The sequence below is a fragment of the Theobroma cacao genome, chromosome 6 (genome assembly GCF_000208745.1).
Source record: "Theobroma cacao cultivar B97-61/B2 chromosome 6, Criollo_cocoa_genome_V2, whole genome shotgun sequence".
NCBI lineage: Eukaryota > Viridiplantae > Streptophyta > Magnoliopsida > Malvales > Malvaceae > Theobroma > Theobroma cacao.
In genome coordinates this window covers 9,013,072-9,035,021 of record NC_030855.1, presented here as the reverse complement: position 1 = coordinate 9,035,021, position 21,950 = coordinate 9,013,072, and the positions used below count along the sequence as shown (strand labels likewise).

General features: G+C 33.9%; 2 long non-coding RNA genes across 3 annotated transcripts; both read right to left on the bottom strand.

Moving 5' to 3' along the window:
- Positions 5,883–7,068, bottom strand: LOC108662569. The gene is made up of 3 exons (XR_001928454.1): positions 7,030–7,068; positions 6,274–6,349; positions 5,883–5,921 (listed from the first exon to the last, which is right to left on the bottom strand). It is a non-coding gene; the product is annotated as an uncharacterized LOC108662569 (long non-coding RNA).
- Positions 7,120–9,479, bottom strand: LOC108662561. 2 transcript variants are annotated; one of them, XR_001928445.1, is made up of 3 exons: positions 9,438–9,479; positions 8,782–8,843; positions 7,120–7,157 (listed from the first exon to the last, which is right to left on the bottom strand). It is a non-coding gene; the product is annotated as an uncharacterized LOC108662561 (long non-coding RNA). The 2 variants fall into 2 exon arrangements; XR_001928446.1 differs by lacking the exon at positions 7,120–7,157 and adding an exon at positions 8,020–8,106.

Below are 21,950 nucleotides of genomic sequence, written 5' to 3'. Positions count from 1 at the left end.
TGCCTTGCTTGATTTTGACATATTTTTCACCCATTTAACTTCATGGATTGATCATGGGTTTTTGTAACACTATGAGGTTATTAATCAAAGTTTGAAATGAGAGTTTTTTAGTAAGAAATGAAATCAATTACATTGTTTTTGAAACAAGTGCATCATTATTTCCAAATTCTTCCTATCGATTGCTTGTTCCCTTCTTATCTTCACTCACTGAGTTTTATACTCACATTTTTAAACTTCATGTTTTCATATCCAAAGGCAGTTGGGACCTAGATTGAGTTGTTCACTTATGCTCGCCTTCTTGGTAGGTAATATGGCATCTCAGTAGCTGTACCTTCACTCACGGTCACTCCGCTGATGGTCAAGGGTCTGTTACCTGTGAACACGTATATGTAATGTAATTTGCTAGTATCCATGTTATAAGTTAAATATGTATATTTCATTATTGATGCCACTAGGAGTTGGCAAACGGGTGACATTATTTTGACATAATAAAATTGTAAGTATTGGGTTACTATAAAATGTTACTGAAATATTTTTAGTAGAGAATTACAATATGTGGTTTTAGAAATGATGGTTGGGAATTATGATTGGGATTGCATAAAAAGGCTTGCTTGGGCTTAGTGGGCTATGCCCATTGGGCCTATGCGTCGGTCATGGCCTAGGATTTGGGCTGTGACACACCTTCTCCATAAACCAAAAATACATCCTTAGTTCTTCGTAAATACTTCAGGATATTTTTCATAGCTATCTAGTGACTTTCACTAGGATTAGCTTAGTATCTATAACGACCGCTCGTTGATCGCTACCGGCGTCTGAGACTTCTGGAAGAACCCGTTAAGTCTCGAACAAGACTTATTAAAAATTCCCATTAATCCACTATAGTCATTCACCAATCCATGTTATTACTTTAAACCACATACTCTAGTGACATGATTTGAACAATAGGCATAATAAATCATTTTGACCTTTAATCTATATGATTAAATGTAAATACATCATAGTCTAAAATCTCCAATTGAATATTTATATTGAGACTAGTATTCATTTACAAAAGAAAAACAAAGAGTAATGACTCGACCTCTAGTAGCGGAGCAGCTCAGAATAAAATGCTATGAGATGTCTTTACCTATCTGCGGTGGATAATGATTGTCAATGAATACATGCTAGGCCAGTCACTATCTGCAAAAAGGAAATAAGGGGGGGTGAGTCTCACAGACTCAGTGATCATCGGCTCTGTGAGTAGGGCGTAGATGGAAAACAAGCTATGGCCAAGAAATTTGAATATTTAAAATATAAAAATATGTAAGTGAATTAGCTTAAAAGGGTAATTTGTGTCGTACACATAAAACTAGAAATTTTAATGCAAGATAATCGTTTAAGTCAAGTATCAAACCAATTGATGTAAAGATCTCTATCGTTGAAACCATTTAACAACTTGCTTAAAGCAAATCAACATAGTCACGCATGCTCTCGTAAAAAAAATCCAACATTCACAAAGCTTACATGCAAATTCGTAAATCACCTCGTACGCGAGGAGTTAAATCCAATGTCATCATGTAAATAGGGGAGCTGCGAAAAAACCATTATTTCTCACTATGCAAAAAACTATGTCAAGCCCGACCTTATAAAGTACTTGCCATGTCCTTTGTGTGATTGACAATATGCTGGCATACTTGGAAAGCCCGAAAAATTGTCAAAAGTTGATATTGTACCAAATGGTACTATTAAGTTGAATTAAGCCTCGAACTAGTCTAAATAGAGATCTTAAGATAAAATTGAGAATTTTAAAACCCTATAATAACTTAAAATGATGATTTGGAGTTTGAGGGTTGAATTGGAGTCAATTTGGAATTTTCATGATTCGGGGGTAAAATGGTCATTTTGCAACCCTTGGTTAAGACGTGAATGTTGGCTGAAATTTTTGACTAAGATTGATCATTTGGAGTATAATTTGAGTTTGGGAAGTGAAAAATTTTAATTCAGGCATTTTTTCGAGCATAAAGGGTAAAATAGTCGTTTTGCCACCCTATGGGCAAAATTGTAATTTTACACCACCTAACACTTGTCCAACCTATGAAATTTACCCAATATTATCATGGATAATTGAAGGAATTTATATGGTGGAGAGAGAAAGCTTAATAGTTAAGAAATAAAAATGGACCAATGGTAAGGTGACACATGGCAAATCTTTGTCCATTTATTACTTAGCTTAAAAATCAGCACAAATCAGCCCATTTTCTCACCCATATGGCCGGCCAAAGCATGAAGTGAAGAGGAAAAGAAGAACAAGAACCCTAGGTGGAAAAATTGAAGAAAAAGTGTGGGATTTCAAGGGATCAAGCAATCAAAGGTAAAATTTCTTGATTTTGACTTGTGATTTACACTACCTATGCTTTCTTTTTCATTTTCCATTATTATAAATCAAGATTTCACGATGAACCCCTTGCTGGCCGAACACCTAGGAGAGAGAATTTGATGATGTTTTGGTTAGATTTTAAGATATTTTAGTGTTTTTAGTTAGTTAGTGATGTGTAGCATGAAAAGCCAACAAGAAAAATTCATTTTCTCCCATTACCCATAAGAGGCCGAATTTTCTAGGGAGGATATTGAGGTTGAAATTGATGATATTTCATGATATTTTGGTGGTATTTAATGATTGGTGAGGCTAGAAATTTAATGGGAAATTTTGGCATGAAAATATGAATTTTTACCTAATGTATAGACATGTGCGACTATGATTCAGACTAATAAATTGAATCATATTCACAGTCATTGAGTTATTTTAAGTATAATTGGAGTGTAGAAAGTGAAAGAAATCGATTTGGAGTTAAATTGGAGGATTTAGCCAATTACACCGAGAATAGTGCGAATTAGGTCGAATATCGTATTTAAACGGCTATTCAGACATTTTGCATCACATTTCGTGCATTCATATAGATTTATAGAGCCTGAAATAGTTTATGATAAATCGACACAATTTATTGAAATTCGTGTCACGTATGATGTATAGGTGGTGAGCCCTCTAACAAGGGTAAAGAGATTGTGCCCGAAGACCGGGAATAGGAGTATATCGAACTCCTAGTGTTGTGAGTAACCTTACTATCATCTTAATTATCTAAAGTGATTTTATCCGATTTTGTGGATTTTATGGAAAATGAGTTTAAATGGTAAATCTTTTTGTTTTACAAACAAAACGTGTTTAAATAAAATGATTTTATAAATTGTCTTGAAATTGAATGATGACTTTGAAAATAGAGTCACTGGAGACCACTTGAGGTGTTGTAAATTTATGATTTGAATCGAATGACTTATGTCAATATTTGCATGAATGGATGAATTGGTATTTGAGTTGAAATATATGAAATGTGTATTTAGCTTTGAAAGGCTGTGAATTACAATAATTGCCATATCATGTTATTGAATTTTGTTGATTGGTGGGATAATTATTAGCTTACTGCAGTGGGCGGGTTTTCGTGGACCAATCTATTAGTGGGGCACGGTAAACCCCGTTGTATCTTACCTCAGTATGAGAGGCGTGAGTGGATAACTCCTGAGGCTAACACTTTTAGAGTTCACTTCACGCCAAACCACCACGTAAGGGGGAACTCAGCCAACGCCAAGGAATGGCTATGTTTGCAAAATAAAAACATGATTTATCCGTACATAACCTTTTAATAGCCTTGGCGGACTCCGTTTGGGATAGCCCTCGGCCAAGGTACCCCTAATAATTGAGTATGAGAATAAATTTTGGCATGAGCCAAGTTTTAAGATACTCATAAGCCATATTGATTATTTAAATGAAATGAATATTTATGTTATGAAATACATATTTAGATGGAATATTTTAATTGTCTCCATTTACTCAACTTTAGATGGTTTAGATGGTATCTGTTTACTCACTAGGATTTTATAATCTCACCACCCTCCTTTCCTCCCATTCCAAGCTCGAGGTAGCCTACGGATAGTAGATATTGTCAGGGATTATAGTCGGCTTTACTACTCCAAAAATTATAGGTTTACTGCCTTTGTGCACTTTTGTTCCTTGTGGGCCCACGAGTCACTGTAAAGTAAATTTCATATTCTGGTTATCTGTATTATAGTACGTATGAATTTATTTAGCTTTTACATTACAAAAATTATTTACCGATGACTCTATAAATGTTGTTTTACAAAAGATTAGAATATTTTATTGAATATTTTTATTTTATTTAAATAATTGCAATATCATTTTTAATAAATGTTTTAGTCGGGTTCGAAAAATTTCAAGGAAAAGTGACAAAAATGCCCCTGTGAGGAGAAAATTATTTTTTTCACGATTTCGAAAGGGAAAAAGCTTAAAATTCTTTAAAATCGAGGTTTGGCGATGATTACTCATAAGGGAGATGAGAAAAACGGTACTAAAGCCTTGCAGGGTTCCGGTTGGCACTCTAGGTAATGAATGTCTAACTGAACGTCGCGGCAGTTGTCATGAGCTCGAGGGGAGTACTGGGTCGTGACAAACTACGTACGTGAAAACCCAACGAGATATCACTCTCGAGTAGGTAATAGTAATCCGTAGTGGACCCACTTCCACGTAATAACAATCTAGGAGCACCGCTCCATCGGATTCCCACAGCCATGTCAGTCTCGACGATGTTGGCCGACATCGGAGAAGTCAAGTGTTCGCAACCGCATATATCACTTGTGCCCTAGCCACGTATATCATCACGTGGCCTAGCCACATATAATCACAGACCGTGGCCCCAGCCACATCTAACAGCCCGTCGGTGACCCAAAGGTTCTCTAGCTAAAGCTCACTTGTGCACAAGTCTCACACTATCCCGATGTGACAATTGACCTACTTTCGAATCTCCCGGTTTGATAAAACCATTTAAAGGCTCATTGGGTTTTCAAAAACTCATTTCAAAACTATTTCAAAAGTGTCAATTATGGTAACATGATAAAACCTCTTTTTGTAAGACTTTGCAATGTAAAACCTTTGCATGAATTTTAAATATCAAGTTAGCATGGTGAATATATGTAATTTGTTCATGAATGCACATCACAAAAATCAATAAGGCACATTTTGATATAAAAAGTGGTAAAAAGACTTGTTTCCCAGTTTTCAAAACCTTTTACATATTTAACTTATATATATATATATATTGTCACGACCCGATACTCCTTTTGAGCCTGTGACAACCGTCGCGATGTCTCGATAGACATTCATTGCCCAAAATGCCAATCGGAACCTCGCAAGACTTTAATATTAGTTTTCGCACCTCCCTTGTGAGCGACAGTTATTAAGTATCATGTTTTGAGAGATTATAAACTATTTCCAAATCAAAACAATAGAAAAATAATTTTTTTCTCACAGGGGCATTTTGGTCATTTTCCTCAAAAATCTTGAAACCAGCAAAAAATGTAATAGGCAAGTACAAACACATAATTCATAATCAAAATAAGTTTAAACGTCTAAAACATTCATTTAAAATGAAACTATACCTATTTGAATATAATAAAAATATTCAATAAGATATTTTATTTTCTTATAAAACAATATTTATAAAGTTACCGGTAAATAATTTTTGTAGCGTAAAAGCTAAATAAATTCATACATACTGAAATACAGGCAACCAAAGCATAAGATTTAATTTATAGTGACATGTGGGCCCATGATCAACCAAAAGTAATAAAGGCTGTAAACCTACAGTTTGGAGGATGCAAATCCAATGGTAGCTCTCGATGAAATTAGCTATCTATAGCCTATTCTAAGCTTGAAATTGGTGGAAATGAGGGTGGTTTAGCGTGAAGTGGACTGTAAAGTTGTACCTCGGGAGTTACCCTACACGCCTCTCTAACCGAGGTAAGATATAACGGGGTTTACCGTGCCCCTATCATAGGCTGGTCCACAGAAACTCGCCCACTGCAGCAAGCTAAACCTACCATACAATAAAATTTGCGATAGCATGACATGGCAATTATTTTATTTTACAGCCTCTCAAGGCAAATCAACAGTTCATACATTTAGCAGATTTACCAATTCAACCATTCATGCCAATATTATCATAAGCGATTCAATTCAAACCATGATTTAGAACAAAGCAATTAGTCTCCAATTACTCCATTTTCAAAACCATCATTCAATTTCAAGACAATTTTATAAAATCATTTCATTTAATCACATTTTGTTTATACAATAAAAAATTTATCATTTAAACTCATTTTCCATAAAATCACAAAAAATAATTAAAATTCACTTCAAATAATCAAGATGATGATAAGGTTACTCACTGTATCAGGAGTTTGAAATACTCGTATTCTCAGTCCTCTGACAAAACGTCTTTACCCTTGTTAGAGGGCTCACCACCTATATACAATACACGACACACAATTCAATATACTGTGTCATACCATTATAAATCTATTTCAGGTTCTTTACTAATGCATGAAATGGAATGCAAATCGTTTGGATTATCGTCTAAACACGGTGTTCTACACAAATTCAATTATGTACCAAAATAAATCGGTATTGGCCTAATTCGATCTATCACCCGATTAATTGGCCAATATGTCCAATTCAACTCCAATTAATTCCATTTTTCTCCCAATTCTTCAAATCACCAAACACAATTTAAATAACATAAAATTTTGCAAAACTATCCTCACATTTCTTCTTGAGAATTTCGACCATGGTGAGTGCATCAACTCTATGATTTTTCCTACTTGATTTTCTCACCATAATTCATCATTTCCTAACCAATCTACTAGAAATAAAATCAAATTCACCATCAACACTCTACAAGGAAAATTCTGCCAATGATGGGTGATGGGAGAAAATGAATTTTTCTTGTTGGCTTTTTATGCTACACATCACCAACTAACTAAAAACACTAAAATATATTGAAATCTAACCAAATCAAGCATCAAAACTCCTCCCCCCATGTCCGGCCAGCAAGGTATCCTCATGCAAACTTGATTCTCAACCATGGAAAATGAAAAAGAATGCATGGGAAAGGTAGATCACAAGCTAAACTCAAGAAATTTTACCTTTGATTGCTTGATTACTTGAAATCCACCAATTTTTCTGTTGAATTTTCACTCTAGGGTTCTTGTTCCTTCTTTTCTTCCTTTGTTCTTCTTTGGCCGGCCATATGAATGAGAAATGGGCTGATTTTCTGCTAATTTATAAGGAAAATAATAAAGAATTAAAAGCATGACACTTGTCACCTTACCATTGGTCCATTTTTAAATTATTAACTATTAAGCTTTCTTTCTCCACCATATAAAATCCTTCAATTATCCATGGTAATATTGGTTAAAATCCATGTGCTGGACAAGTGTTGGGTGGTATAAAATTACAATTTTGCCCCTGAGGTGGCAAAATGACTATTTTGCCCTTTATGCTCGAAAAATGTCGAAATTAAAACTTTTCACTTGTCAAACTCAAATTATGTTCTAAAGAGTCAATCTTGATCAAAAACTTCTTCCAACATTCCAATTTTAACCTCGAGTGGCAAAATGACCATTTTACCCCTGGATCATGAAAATTCCAATTTGACTCCAAATCGGTCCTCAAACTCCGAATCACCATTTTAAGTCATTCTGAGAATTTAAAATTCTCAATTTCATCTTAAAATCTCTATTTGGACTAGTTCAAGGCTTAATTCAACTTAATTGTACCATTTGTTACATTGTTGTCCTTTAACGATTTTTCGAGGCTTTCCAAGTATGCAAGCATTCTGTCAATCACATGAATGACATGGATAATATTTTATAAAGTCCGGCTTGACATATATAACCAAAACCATTTCAAACATTATTGCATCCATAATAGCTTAGCATTTCTACCAGCTCATGCTTTCCACAATAACAGTTTATAAATCTCTCCAAACTAAGTATACAAATTACTTATTAATTTCTAACAACACATGCTTTCCACAATGGCATTAGATAAATCATTGATAAATTACTTTACGTATAATATTGAGTCTTTTGCAATTGACACCCTACTCACCTTTCAATGGTGGGATATCACTTCGCCACTTATCTAGTTATGTTTTCTCCTTTAGTTATTCATCACAGTGTTCCTTTTCCACTTGTAGACTTCCCAGCAATAAACCAAGCCTAATAATCTTAGTGTTAATCATTCCCATTTTTCTTCCCCAATTGAACATTAACTATCATGTTAATAACTTACATCATGCTAGAATCATCATTCTTTCTTAGTTAATCTTTACATACCCGTGTACATTTTGACATATTTTTACTAAGGAAATTCATATCTCTTACTTATGTAATTCTTTACATTATGTGTACCTGCAATTTATTTATATCATTAAGTGCCCATTTCAACCTTTCCAAGCAATTTTCATCCAAATCCATCTTATATTTTCACAACATTAACCATATATATGGCAGCAACAATCATTCCCATTTTACTCAATTATTTACAAGTCGACATGCGTCATTACCTATCTAACTTTCAATGCTTTATTTCTCAATCCACCATTCACATTATTCCTCCTTATTCTTTTGAATAACGTACCAAGCAAACTTAATATTCCTAACTAGCTCACGCATGTTAGATTCTTTCAATAACCATATTCATCTTTAACATGCCGCCACTAAGCATAACATCAATTTCCATTCATGTTATATCAACATTCTCAACAATTTTAAATCTTTCACAACAACACATTTCCCCAAATTTCATTTTCTTTTTCCAAGATTTCAACTAGCATAATTGTTTCCTAACCACACTCAAAGCATCACACCATCATTTCACATTACATGTCTTACCTTTGTGATGGATTAGGCCTTGCATGCAACCTCAATATTCTCCCAATGCTCCAATGACCAAGCTGCCAAAAGGATTCACAAATTATTTCTCCAAAGATTTTGTCATGACCTGGAACTCCCATCGAGCCCGTGACAACCGCTGCAATGTCCCGATAGACATTCATTACTCGAAATGTCAATCGAAACCTCGCAAAGCTTAACATCAGTTTTTTTTTTCGCTTCCCCTGTGAGTATTAGTCACTAAAATTATATTTTGAGAGATTATAAACTATTTCCAAATCAAAACAATAGAAAAATAATTTTTTTCTCACAGGGGCATTTTGGTCATATTTCCTCAAAATCCTCAAAAAATGTAGTATGGGAGTACAAAACACATAATTCATAATCAAAAATAAGTTTAAACATCTAAAACCTTCATTTAAAAAGAAATTATGATTATTTTGGTATAATAATAAAAAAATAAAAGAAATATTTAATAAAATATTCTATTTTCTTATAAAACAATATTTTTAGAGTTATATGTAAATAATTTTTTTGTAGCAGTATAAAAGCAAAATAAATTCATACATACTGTAATACAATAAGTCAGAGTATTTAATTTAATTTACAATAACTAGTGGGCCCCCGAATAACTAAAAGTAAGGAAGACTGTGAACCTATAGTTTGGAGGATGCAAATCCAATGGTAGCCTCAATGAAATCAGCTATCTACAGCCTATTCTGATCCTGAAATGGGTAGAAAGGAGGGTGGTGAGATTATATAATCCCAGTGAGTAAACAAATACCATCTAAAATATCTAAAGCCGAGTAAATGGAGACAGATAAAATAGTTTAACAAACTGTAATTCATCACCTTTCAACCAAATAAAATCAATTCATATAAATCGAGTAATCAACATGGCTTATGAATTTCTTAAAACTTTGACTCGGGCCAAAATCATTCTCATACCCAGATATCAAGGATACCTTGATCGAAGGCTATCCCAACCGAGTCCGCCAAGGTTGTTAAAAAGTTATATACGCATAAATCATGTTTTAATTTTAAAAACATAGTCGTTCGTTGGCGTTGGCTGAGTTCTCCCTCACGTGGTGGTTTAGCGTGAAGTGAACTCTAAACTTTACCCCAGGAGATACCCTACGTGCCTCTCCGATTGAGATAAGAATATGATAGGGTTTACCATGCCCCTCTAAAAGGCTGGTCCACAGAAACCCCCTACTACAGTGACTAATTAATATCCCACCAATTCAATAAAATTTGCAATAGCATGACATGGTAATTATTTTATTTTACAACCTTTCAAGGCAAATCAACAGTTCATACATTTTCAGCACATTTGCCTATTCAACCATTCATGCCAATATTGCCATAAGCCAATCAATTAGAAACATAAATTCACAATACATCAAATGGTCTCCAATTACTCTATTTTCAAAGCCATCATTCAATTTCAAGACAATTTATAAAATCATTTCATTTAAACACATTTTGTTTATAAAACCTAAAAATTAACCATTTAAACTCATTTTCCATAAAATTTCAAGATCGGATAAAAACATACTTTAGATAATTAAGGCGATAATAAGGTTACTCATTGTATCAGGAGCTTGAAATACTCTGATTCTCAATCATCTAAGATAACGTCTTTACCCTTGTTAGATGGCTCACCACCTATATACAATACACGACACCTAATTCAATATATTGTGTCATACCATTATAAATCTATTTCAGGCTCTTCACTAATGCATGAAATGGGATGCAAATTGTTCGGATTATCGTCTAAACATGATGTTCTACACAAATTCGATTGTGTACCTAAATAAAACGGTATTGGCCTAATTCGATCTATCACTCGATTAATTGGCCAATATGTCCAATTTAACTCCAATTAACTCCATTTTTATTCCAATTCTCCAAACCATCAAACACTAGTCAAATAGCATAAAATTTAGCAAAATCATCTTCATATTTTCTCTTGGGAATTTCGGCCATGGTGGGTGCATAAATACTATGATTTTTCCTACTAGATTTTCTCACCTTAATTCATCATTTCCAAACCAATTCACTTGAAATAAAATCAAATCCACCATCAACACTCTACATGGAAAATTCAGCCAATGATGGATGATGGGAAAAAATGAATTTTTCTTGTTGGCTTTTCATGCTACACATCATTAACTAACTAAAAACACTAGAATATTTTAAAATCTAACCAAAGCAACCAACAAAATCTCTCTCTAACTGTATGGCTAGCAAGATACCCATCATGAAAACTTGATTCTCAACCATGGAAAATGCAAAAGAATGTATGGGAAAGGTAGATCACAAGTCCAAATCAAGAAATTTTACCTTTGATTGCTTGATTACTTGAAATCCACCAATTTTCTCTTGAATTTTCACCCGAGGGTTCTTGTTCTTCCTTTTTCTTCCTTTGTTCTTGCTTTGTTCTTCCTTTGGCCGGCCATATGAAGAGAAATGGGCTGATTTTGTGTTAATTTTTAAGCTAAATAATTAATGGATGAGAATTTGACACATGTCACCATTCCATTGGTCCATGTGTCATACTTAGCCATTAAGCAATCTCTCTCCACCACTTAAATTTCCTCAAACATCCATGATAATATTAGGTAAAATTCATGTGCTGGACAAGTATTGGGTGTGTAAAATTTAAATTTTGCCCCTGGGATGCCAAAATGACTATTTTGCCCTTTATGCTCGAAAAATGCTGGAATTAAAATTTTTCACTTCTCAAACTCAAATTATACTCCAAATGATCAATCTTAGTCAAAAATTTCATCCAACACTCATGTCTTAACCTCAGGTGGCAAAATGATCATTTTACCCTTAGGTCATGAAAATTCCAATTTAATTCCAAATCGGTCCTCGAATTCCAAATCACCATTTTAAATCATTTTGGGAATTTAAAATTCTCAATTTCATCTTAAAATCTCTATTTGGACTAGTTCGAGGCTTACTTCAACTTAGTTGCACCGCTAGGTACACTACCGACTTTTGATGATTTTTCGGGGCTTTCCAAGTATGCAAGCATATTGTCAATCACATGAATGATATGGCAAGTATTTTATAAGGTCGGGCTTGACAAATTTAACCAACCGTGGCTTAAAACACGATATTATGCTTACCACTTCTCTTTCACTTTAAATCCACCACGCATCCATGGTTTTGGGTAGCTTGCATGTCACTAATTCTTCTTCAATCAAGCCAATCTTTGCTGCAACAATACACTTCTCATAGTCATCAACCAATTTTCAAAGATTAATAAGCTAGAACCACAATCCTTACCTTTCCTTACTTGAATCACAAAATCAAGCTTTACACCTCCACCCACACTCCACGGCTTCTCTCTTGAGTATTGAAGACTCCTTGGTTGATAGAATAGCACAAAGCTACAAGATGAGGGACGAAACCTCACGATTTCTCTTGATCTTGTTTAAAATCGAGCCTTTCCTTCCTCTCTCTCTTTTCAGTTTCTATTTTCTTCCTCTCGAGTGGAACCTCTCAAGACTTTCTTTCCTTTCGTTTCTTCTCTAAATTATCAGCATTCTCTCGACTTCACAAAGCTAGTTCACTTTTCTCTCTTTTAGTCTCCCAAAGGCACGGTTTTTGCCTAAGTTTCCAAGCTATTTTCCTTTTCTCTTCTCTTTCTTTTGCTCATTTACTTGTCCACCCTCATGAGCCAATCCAAGCACATGCATTCTTATTCTTCTTATTTCATTTGGCCACCCTTTGAAACCAATCACAATACATGCATTCTTATTCTTCTTATTTCATTTGGCCATCTTGCTAACCAATGGGTTTTCATCCACCAATTTCCTTTCTTCCACATTAGTTAAATATCCATTCTTCATTATCCTTCTATTCTTCAATTCATTTCATTTAATCCCACCTTATGTGTACCCAATGGTCTTTCATGCATTCTCCCATCTTATTTCTCATTTGGCCACCTAATGCACCAATCTCCTTACATGCAATTAGATTTACGCTTATTTTTCTTTTTACTTCACATGGTGGGGTCCCACATGTTCCCCACTAACTTTCTCCTTTTTACATGTTATAATTAGCATGTAATAGTGAATTTACATGCACAATTCATCATCCCACATAATCCAATTCTTCCTTGGTTAGCTAACTTCCATTTAGTTTCAAATATTGTAATGGCACATAGGTCCTCAAACTTTTCCTTATTTACCATTTATCCCACCAAACTTTTCATTCTTGCAATTTGGTCCTTCAATCATTTCTTTTAAATTCCAATTTTCTTCTATCTTTCTTCCTTTACACGTGTACCAATAAAATATCAAATTTGCACTTCACCAAAATGTCACCATAATATTTAAATGTACACTTACCAACTCTTACTGTATTGAATAAAAACACGCGAGCCCCACTTATGTCGTTTTTCTTCGAAATTCTTTCTTACTTCTTCTCCCCCACTTAGATTAGGTATATAATCCTTCTTCATGACTAATTTCGATAACAAATAAAAATAGTAGTATTTTCATAATATTTTATTAATAAAATATTATTTTATTCTAAAATTTTCCAGTTGTCCCCTCGGGATCGAAAATGTCTCACTTTGTCCCGATCCACTTCCAAATCGCCTTTTAACTCTCTAATTCATCCTTGATAAAAAAATTATTATTTAATTATTATTTTATTATTATTTCCTCACTTATGAAATATTTTATTCTAAAATATTTCTTGTACCCATCACCACTTTTTGGCAATTAAATTTATGTCAATTGACCCTTCGGCTTATTGATAAGGTTTTATTGGCTCCTATATGAGGTTACGGGGTGTTACAGTATCTGCTCATGACACTTAAATCATAAGATATATCTAGTCTAGTGCATAGCATCGCATACATGATAGATCCTATTGCTGAAGCATATGGGATCTTATCCATGTGATCTATCTCCTCTTAATTCTTTGAACACATGTCTTTGGAGAGATAGATGCCTTGCGACATAGGCAAGTGTCCCCTCTTGGACTCCATCTTGCTAAACCTATTTAGCACCGTGTCTATGTATGTGGATTGGGAAAGACCTAGCAACCTTTTAGATCTATCTTTATAGATCTTTATTCCCAGAATGTAGGTTACTATTACTCCCAAATCCTTTATAAAGAATTGTTTAGACAACCAAATCTTCGTAGATTGCAATAATGGTATATTATTTCCTATGAGCAATATGCATCAACATATAGCACTAGGAAAATTATGACACTCCCACTAACCTTTCTATAGACGCATGGTTCGTCCTCATTTTTATGAAGTCAAACCCCTTTACAGCTTTATGAAAATGGATGTTCCATCTCTAAGAAGCTTGCTTAAGTCCATAAATGGACTTTTGCAGCTTGCACACCTTATTAGCATTATCATTGGATATAAAACCTTCAAGTTGTGTCATGTATACTTCTTCTCACAAGTTTCCATTAACGAATGTAGTTTTTACTTCCATTTTCCATATTTCATAATCATGGTCTGTAGCAATTGCAAGCAAAATCCTAATGGATTTAAGCATAGCCACTTGTGAAAAGGTTTCTTCAAAGTTAATACTTTGTGTTTGTTTATAACCTTTTGCTACTAGTCTAGCTTTAAAGGTTTGCACCTTGCCATCTACATCAATCTTTTCTTTTAAAGTCCCACTTTCACTCAATGGGTTTTATCCCTTCAGGTGGATCCACCAAAGTCCATACTTGGTTGGTATCCATGGCATCCATTTTAAGTTTCATGGTTCTAGCCAATTCTTAGAATCGATGTCCAACATTACCTCCTTATAGGTTGTAGGCTCATCATTTAAAGGCAATGCATCCCTTTTCAAGAGAAATCCATATCTCTCTCAAGCTTGAAGTATTCTACTATACTTTTTGAGTGGTCGTGCCTCTTGAGATTGTGATTGTGCATCAGATGTCACAATCTCAAGCTCAAGTTCCAATGGAATGTCAATTTTTGGGTCTTGAACTTCTTCAAGTACAACTTTACACCCACTAGCCTTTTCATTTAAGAACTTTTTCTCAAGGAAAGTGGCATGCCTTGAGACAAACACCTTTTGCTTAGTGGGATTATAGAAATAATATTCATGTGTTTCTTAAGGATATCCCACAAATTTACATTTGTCTGATCTTGCTCCTAGTTTATCAAACATTGAATGCTTCACATAAGCTGTATATCCCTAAATCTTGGCACAAGACAAGTTGGGCCTTTTCCCACTCCATATCTCATATGTTGTCTTATCAATTGATTTGGTAAGAACCTGGTTTAGTATGCGAGCAGCAGTTTTTAGGGCATATCCCTAGAAAGATATAGGAAGATCTGCATGACTCATAAAGGATCAAACCACATCCAATAATGTTCGATTCCTTCTCTTAAACACCTCATTGTGTTATGGAATCCCTAGAAGAGTCCATTGTGGAAGAATTCCATTTTCTTTTAGATAATCCTGAAACTCTTAGCTAAGCTATTCTCTTTTTCAATCAAATCTAAAAGTGACAATACTCTTCCTAATTTGTTTATCAACCTCCACTCTATATTCTTTGAACGTGTCAAAGGATTCAAATTTATATTTCATCAAATATACATAACCATAGTCAGAATGGTCAACTATGAAGGTGATGAAGGAGGAGTACCTCCTTTAGCACCAGTATTCATAAGACCACATACATCTAAATGTGCAAGTCCTAGTAACACCCCAGCTCATTCACCGTTCTTGGTGAAAGGCAACTTTGTCATCTTACCAAGGAGAGAACACTCACACGTTCCATAAGATTCATAATTAAATGGATCGATATAACCTTGTTTGTGTAACTTGGTTAAGTGAGTCTCATTGATATGTCCAAGTTTATAGTGCCAGATGTAAGATACTTTTGAATCATCTTTCTTTACTTTCTTGGCCTCTATATTGAGTATAGGTCTTTTAAGATCAATAATATAAAGACTGTTTGAATGTGTCCCTGCACCATAATGCATCTCTTCATTCGAGAAAGAACAACAATTGCCCTTAATGCAAAATTCAATATCAACATATAGTGCCCAGTATGACACAGATATGATATTTTGAGGTATGGAAGGAACATAGTAGTAGTCTCTTAACTCCAAGGTCAACCTAAAAGGCAAAGGTATGGTAGCTATCCCTACAACCGAAGCAACAACCTTTGCTTCATTTCCTACTTTTAGGACTACCTTTCCCTTCGTTAATCTTCTACTCGTTTCTTGCACCTTCATGTGATTACATAAGTGTGACCCACATCTAGTATCTAATACGCATGATGACGGATCAATGGTAGATAGATTTACTTCAAACATATACATGGTCAAAGGTGAAACTTCTACAAGTTTCTCATTCTTTGACCTCATCAAAAAGGCAATGATATCTTCCTTAATGACATATATTCTTAATAGATATTTGAAAATGTTTCTCAACTTGATATACCAATCCAAACATTTTGGCCCAAATTTTATGATGTCATCAAGTCTGCCATGCAAAGTGATGTGTATTTGCATTCTAACAATCTAGACATTTGAAGAACGTTTATGAGTAATCATATATTATAATCAATTATGATGAGATAGTAAATCTTAAATTGATTGCTTCTACTATTTTCTTCAAGATGATAACCCTCCATATCACCTCGAAAGATCTCTACAAGATGATAACCCTATCCATTCTAATCATGACCTTAAGTGTGCTCAACAAACCATAATAGGTGGATTAGGTAGGTAACTGAGCTTACCAATTATATCTCTATACAACTCCTACATCAGCTAGGTGACAACACATTGCCTAAAAATATCATATATGTTTTGCCTAGCCATTGCCTCTAGTTTCCTTTATAATCAAGTTTCCAAGCATCCTAATTTTATGAAACTAGTTGAGTAAGACCCACCAATAGCTCAAACATACTCATGTAAAAGTGTGACCTTGAGCGTGCTCAACAAGTCTCCAATTAAAAGAGTAGCCAAGTTATCTTGCTATATGGTGGAAGGCAACTTCATCATGCATGGCATGTGACTCAACATTTATCGATGGATTTTTTTCTTTTTTTTTTTGTTAAGGTCTCATCATTGCATGCACATTATTAATTAATCACATATAATAAATCTATCTCATGCATACTACTTTGGATCACATAGCATTTATTAAATGGCATAAAATAAATCTATTGCATGCATTCTACTTTAGATGATTATGGACTTTATCTATACTAATTTCCTTGAGCCATCGAAGGAAATTAGCTTGGTCAAACCTAGGGGATAACATACAACATATTGTAATCTTCCTCCTTCTATTTTCATGGCACCTTTAGGTCTTCATCTTCGAATTGTAAAATAAGTCTTAACTAATCCTAATTCTACATTTATATGTAACTAATTACATTTTAATAAAGAAATCTCATGGTACATCCAAGGAGAGTTAGGTGAGGAAAGAATTTTACAATTCCAGAAAATGAAGAGAAATGCAAGGTGCATAAATCTTATTTAATAATAAATAACATGATAAAATTTAACCATACATCCATAATCATATTTGGCCTAGTCCATAATCATCTACATTCATCCATCCACATGAACATATAATTAAATCTATGTCTTGTTCAAATTGTTAATCATGTGATTTATTTGAAATTAGTTAAATTCAACTTTTGAATTAACTTAATTTCAGATTTTCGAGTTTCAATTTATTTCCATATATATAGAAACAATTTCCATATATAGAAATCCTTACTAATGAACATAAATAACCTTGTCCATATTTTAATCTTATTAGGATAGGATTTATTACAAATTAAAACAATTTTAATTTGCATTGTCCAAATATCTAAGGTTATCCGTTGCCAATCAAATATTGAAGATTTTATGTCTTAAATCATCTAATCTCATTTGGTAATTTTAAGACAACAAAATCTTCATTTATCCATTCGTCAAATTCGAATTCCATAGATAATATCATGGAGATATTCCTTTGACTTTAATTTGCCTATGTATTGCTAGACTCCCATAATATATAGGAATCTAATTCCTTAATTTATGGAAGATTTTGAAATAATTTTGACTTCAATAAAATTAGGAAATGAATTCCTAATTTTATTATGTCAAATTATTTTAACTTGTCAATTGAATAAAATAATTTCCATATCTTGTAGGAATTAAATTCCTTATTTTGTGGAAACTTTCAGAATCCATTTTGATTTGCTGATTTTATGGAACTAGTTCCATGAAATATCTGATACTCAATTGATTTTTAAATTGCATCAAATTAAGATGCAAGAGAAGGAAATTCAAAATGCAAAAACTGTTGCATTAAAAAAACTGCTTACAGCAGTTTTATTGACCATGTTTCTTGGCCTTTAAAGTGGCATAAAAGTTTCAGATTTTAACCCTTCCCTTAATAGTCCAATCAGCTAAGGTGTGAAACCCTTTTCATCATCATTAGCGTCAATTTTGGATGCCTTCTGTCTGCTAGAAACAAGCAAAACTGTAACTCAAAGTCAGCTGCTAGCAGCAGTGATTTGTCACAATTTCAAGGCTTCATGTTCACTTTGTGGTATTGTTTTGTAGCCACACGTGAAAGATTTTCAAACGACATCAACTTAACATCATTTCTACAAATTTTGAGAATTTTTAGGACTCATTTGCTTGCTAAAATGATGCAAAAACCGAAGCTTCACAAAATCAAAATCTACCCTTAATACGTAAATCTCCATTCCTCAATGAACCCAAATTCCTTTGCTGATTTTTATTCATCTTATGCACACTTTAATCTACAAATTATTGACATTAAAACTTGTTTAATGTTTATTAATAAGAATATAAAATTTTACATGATAAAACTGTTCATAAATATCAAACAATTTCAAAATAGAATTATGTAAACTTCAACTCACCATATACCTTAATTTTCAAATCTATGTTGAACATAGTATTAATAACAACAAGACATACCTTTGCATTAAAACTAGACATGGGAGGCTTTGAACCACTGCTGGGAACAACATGATTAGAGCATTAACGCAATAGAAAAATTGAAACAAAATAAAACCATGGCTCCTACCTTTGGATAACCTTGTTTGTTTAATACAAAGTTAAGCATCATATAAAATCAACAAAAAAAGTTTTACCTTTCCAACTAATATTGTAATCAAATGGATTCCTTTTGGTGATAGAAATGAGAACACCTTTTTTGTGAAAGAATCCCAATCACTCAATCGTTTGGCCTCTAATGTTACACACACGATTGCAATGGATCCTTCTCAAGGAAAGAGCTTTATGCCATGGGCTTGTGCTAGCAAGTGGACAACGATTTTTCTTCTTTTCTTCATTGATTTCTAGTAAAGAATCAAAGGAGAAGTTTTTTTTTTTTAAAAAAAAAGAATGGTGGCACTCAAGAGAAAAATCTTTTTATTTTGTTTTGTTTTTCTCATTTTTTTGAAAATAGTGGTTATAATGTGATATTTATATCTATGTTTAACTTATTAAAATTTTCAAAATAAGTCCTTAATATTATAACAATTATAATATTTAACCAATGCCTAATTAAACTCTTTTAATTAGGTCCTTAATAGTTAAAACCTAGAATTTGATTTAAGTCTAACTTAAATCATCGCACTCTCAATTTAATCCAAACTGCAAACTTTGTGTGTAACCCATTAGGTTCCTAACATGTTGGCAATGGAATTGAATTATAATTTTATTAATTAATTAATTTAAATGAATCATATTCAATTTTAAATTAACTAATTCAATTCCATAGACCAAGATTGGCATCTAACAATGCATCTTGGCCACCCAATTGTTAAGAGAGTCAAAGGCTTCTTTGACAACCTTTCAGTGCATAATTTATTAGTGTAATTCATTCGCTCATCATATATCTTGGAAATGATAAGAGCTTGGCATAGTGCCTACTCTTATTGACCTCTATACTTGTTCCTGCAGTTAGATCATTAGCTTTATGGAGACTTATGAAACTCATTTCATAATCTCCTAATCACCTTGGCCAAGGATTTGATTAAGCTAATGTCAACCAAGAACTAATGAGATATTTTCCCTTGAATCACTTGGGTTGATGACTCCTATCTTGACCACTCATTTGCCTTCATATGCTTCATATTATATCCAAAAACATCTTGTTTTGGCATCCTTGGTTAGGCACCCATAGGGATGAAATCAAAGCACAGTACTCCACATACAAGACAACCTGGTGTCTCAAGTCTAGGGAGTAGTTACATAACTGACACATGAGAAGTGTTGCATAGACACTTAAGTGAGGTACCAATGCACTTCTCGTGGTGGGTCATGTTCAGTGAACTTGCTCTCCCATGGCAAGCATCCACATGCTAGTTCTAAGTAACTCTACACTTAAACCTGTGAGAGCAGTTCCTTACTTCACAAGTAAGGCCCTGTCTCAATAATACAATGATCAAGAACTTTTAGGAACAATGCTTTAATGTGTAAGAATCTCATAATTGTATCGCAGTACAATTCCTTTGTAAAGCATATATAGTTCCATAGGCTTTTTCTACATAAGTACAATAAGTAATTAAATCATAAACTTATGGATAAAGAACTACCTCAATGTTGTTATGAATAACAAAATGTCATACATGAATATCTCAAAATTTTAATTCCCATACAAGCACAGATTGGCTTGTAGGGCTCATACTAACAAAACTCTGCACCAAAGATCATCTCTCCATAGTCACATATGCCAAACTCCCCCATCGACTTCTGACTTAGAGTATTCGCTACCACATTCACTTTGCTTGGATGTTTAACTATGGTGCAATCAGAATCTTTCAATATCTCTAACCACTTACTCTGCCTTAAATTTAAATCTCTTTGCTGAAATATATACTTCAAGCTCTTGTGGTTTGTATATATTTCTTAAGTCTCTCCACACAAGTAATGTCTCAAAATCTTTAAGGCAAATACGATTGCTACCATCTCTAGATTGTGCGTAGGGTAATTCTGTTCATGCCTCTTTAATTGTCATGAGCCATATGCTATGACCTTCCTCTGTTGCATCAATACGTAACGCAATCCAACCCGTGATGCGTCACAATACACAATGTAGTCTTTGGATTTACATGGTTGACTTAACATAGGTGCATAAGTGTCATGACCCAAATCTCGAGCCATGACCGACGCACGGACTCAATGGACATAGCCCAGTAAGCCCAAGCAAGCCTATCTATGTGACTCCATTCATCGATTTCATCATTCGTTCTTACAACCGTATTTCGTAATTCTTATCAACGAGTATTTCAATACTTTTCTATCGAAACCATATATTCATATTTCTATGATTCAAAATAATGTCATCTGTGCAATCTCGTAGTGGCAACATTAATCAGCATAAACATCTATTGCTTAAGATATATATGTCTTAACAATTTACATCAGGGTACGTATGTTCAATGAAAAGGACTCTAGAGTTCCAGCGAAGTGGCCATAGTGAAGGTGTAGCTACTGAATGCCATTGATACCTACCAAAAGATGGACGAACGTGGACACCTCAATCTAGGTCCCAACTGCCTCCGATTTGAAAACATGAATTTAAAAAAGGTGAGTATAAACTCAGTGAGTGAACATAAGAAGGGAATAAGCAATCGATAAGGAGAACTTGGAAATCATGATGCATTTGTTTCAAAAATAATGTAATTGATTTAATTTCTTACTAAAAACCCCTCATTTCAAACTTTGATTAATAACCTTAGAGTGTTGCAAAAACCCATGATCAATCCATGAAGTTAAATGGGTGAAAAATATGTCAAAATCAAGCAAGGTAGCAAGCATAACAGAAAGTTTCTCGCTGCAGTGAGAAACAGTCTTAGTTTACATATGTTTTGATTTTTTAAGCATATCTCCCACTACAGAAGCCCAATTGAAATGATTTTTAGACCATTAGAAAGATAAGAGGCTAGTCTACAACTAATATGTTTATCACTTTGCCCAGTTCTGACTAGAAGGTGGTCAAAATCTTTGTTGAAATGAAAGTACTACACTAGAACCCGAGAGTTTCTCGCTGTAGTGAGAAGCTTCAGCAATTTTCTCGTTGCAGCGAGAATGCGAGAACCAAGCCAGTGTGACCCCTCCCAACCCAAGAGTTTCTCACTGCAGCAAAAATGAATCTCGCTACAACGAGAAATATAGC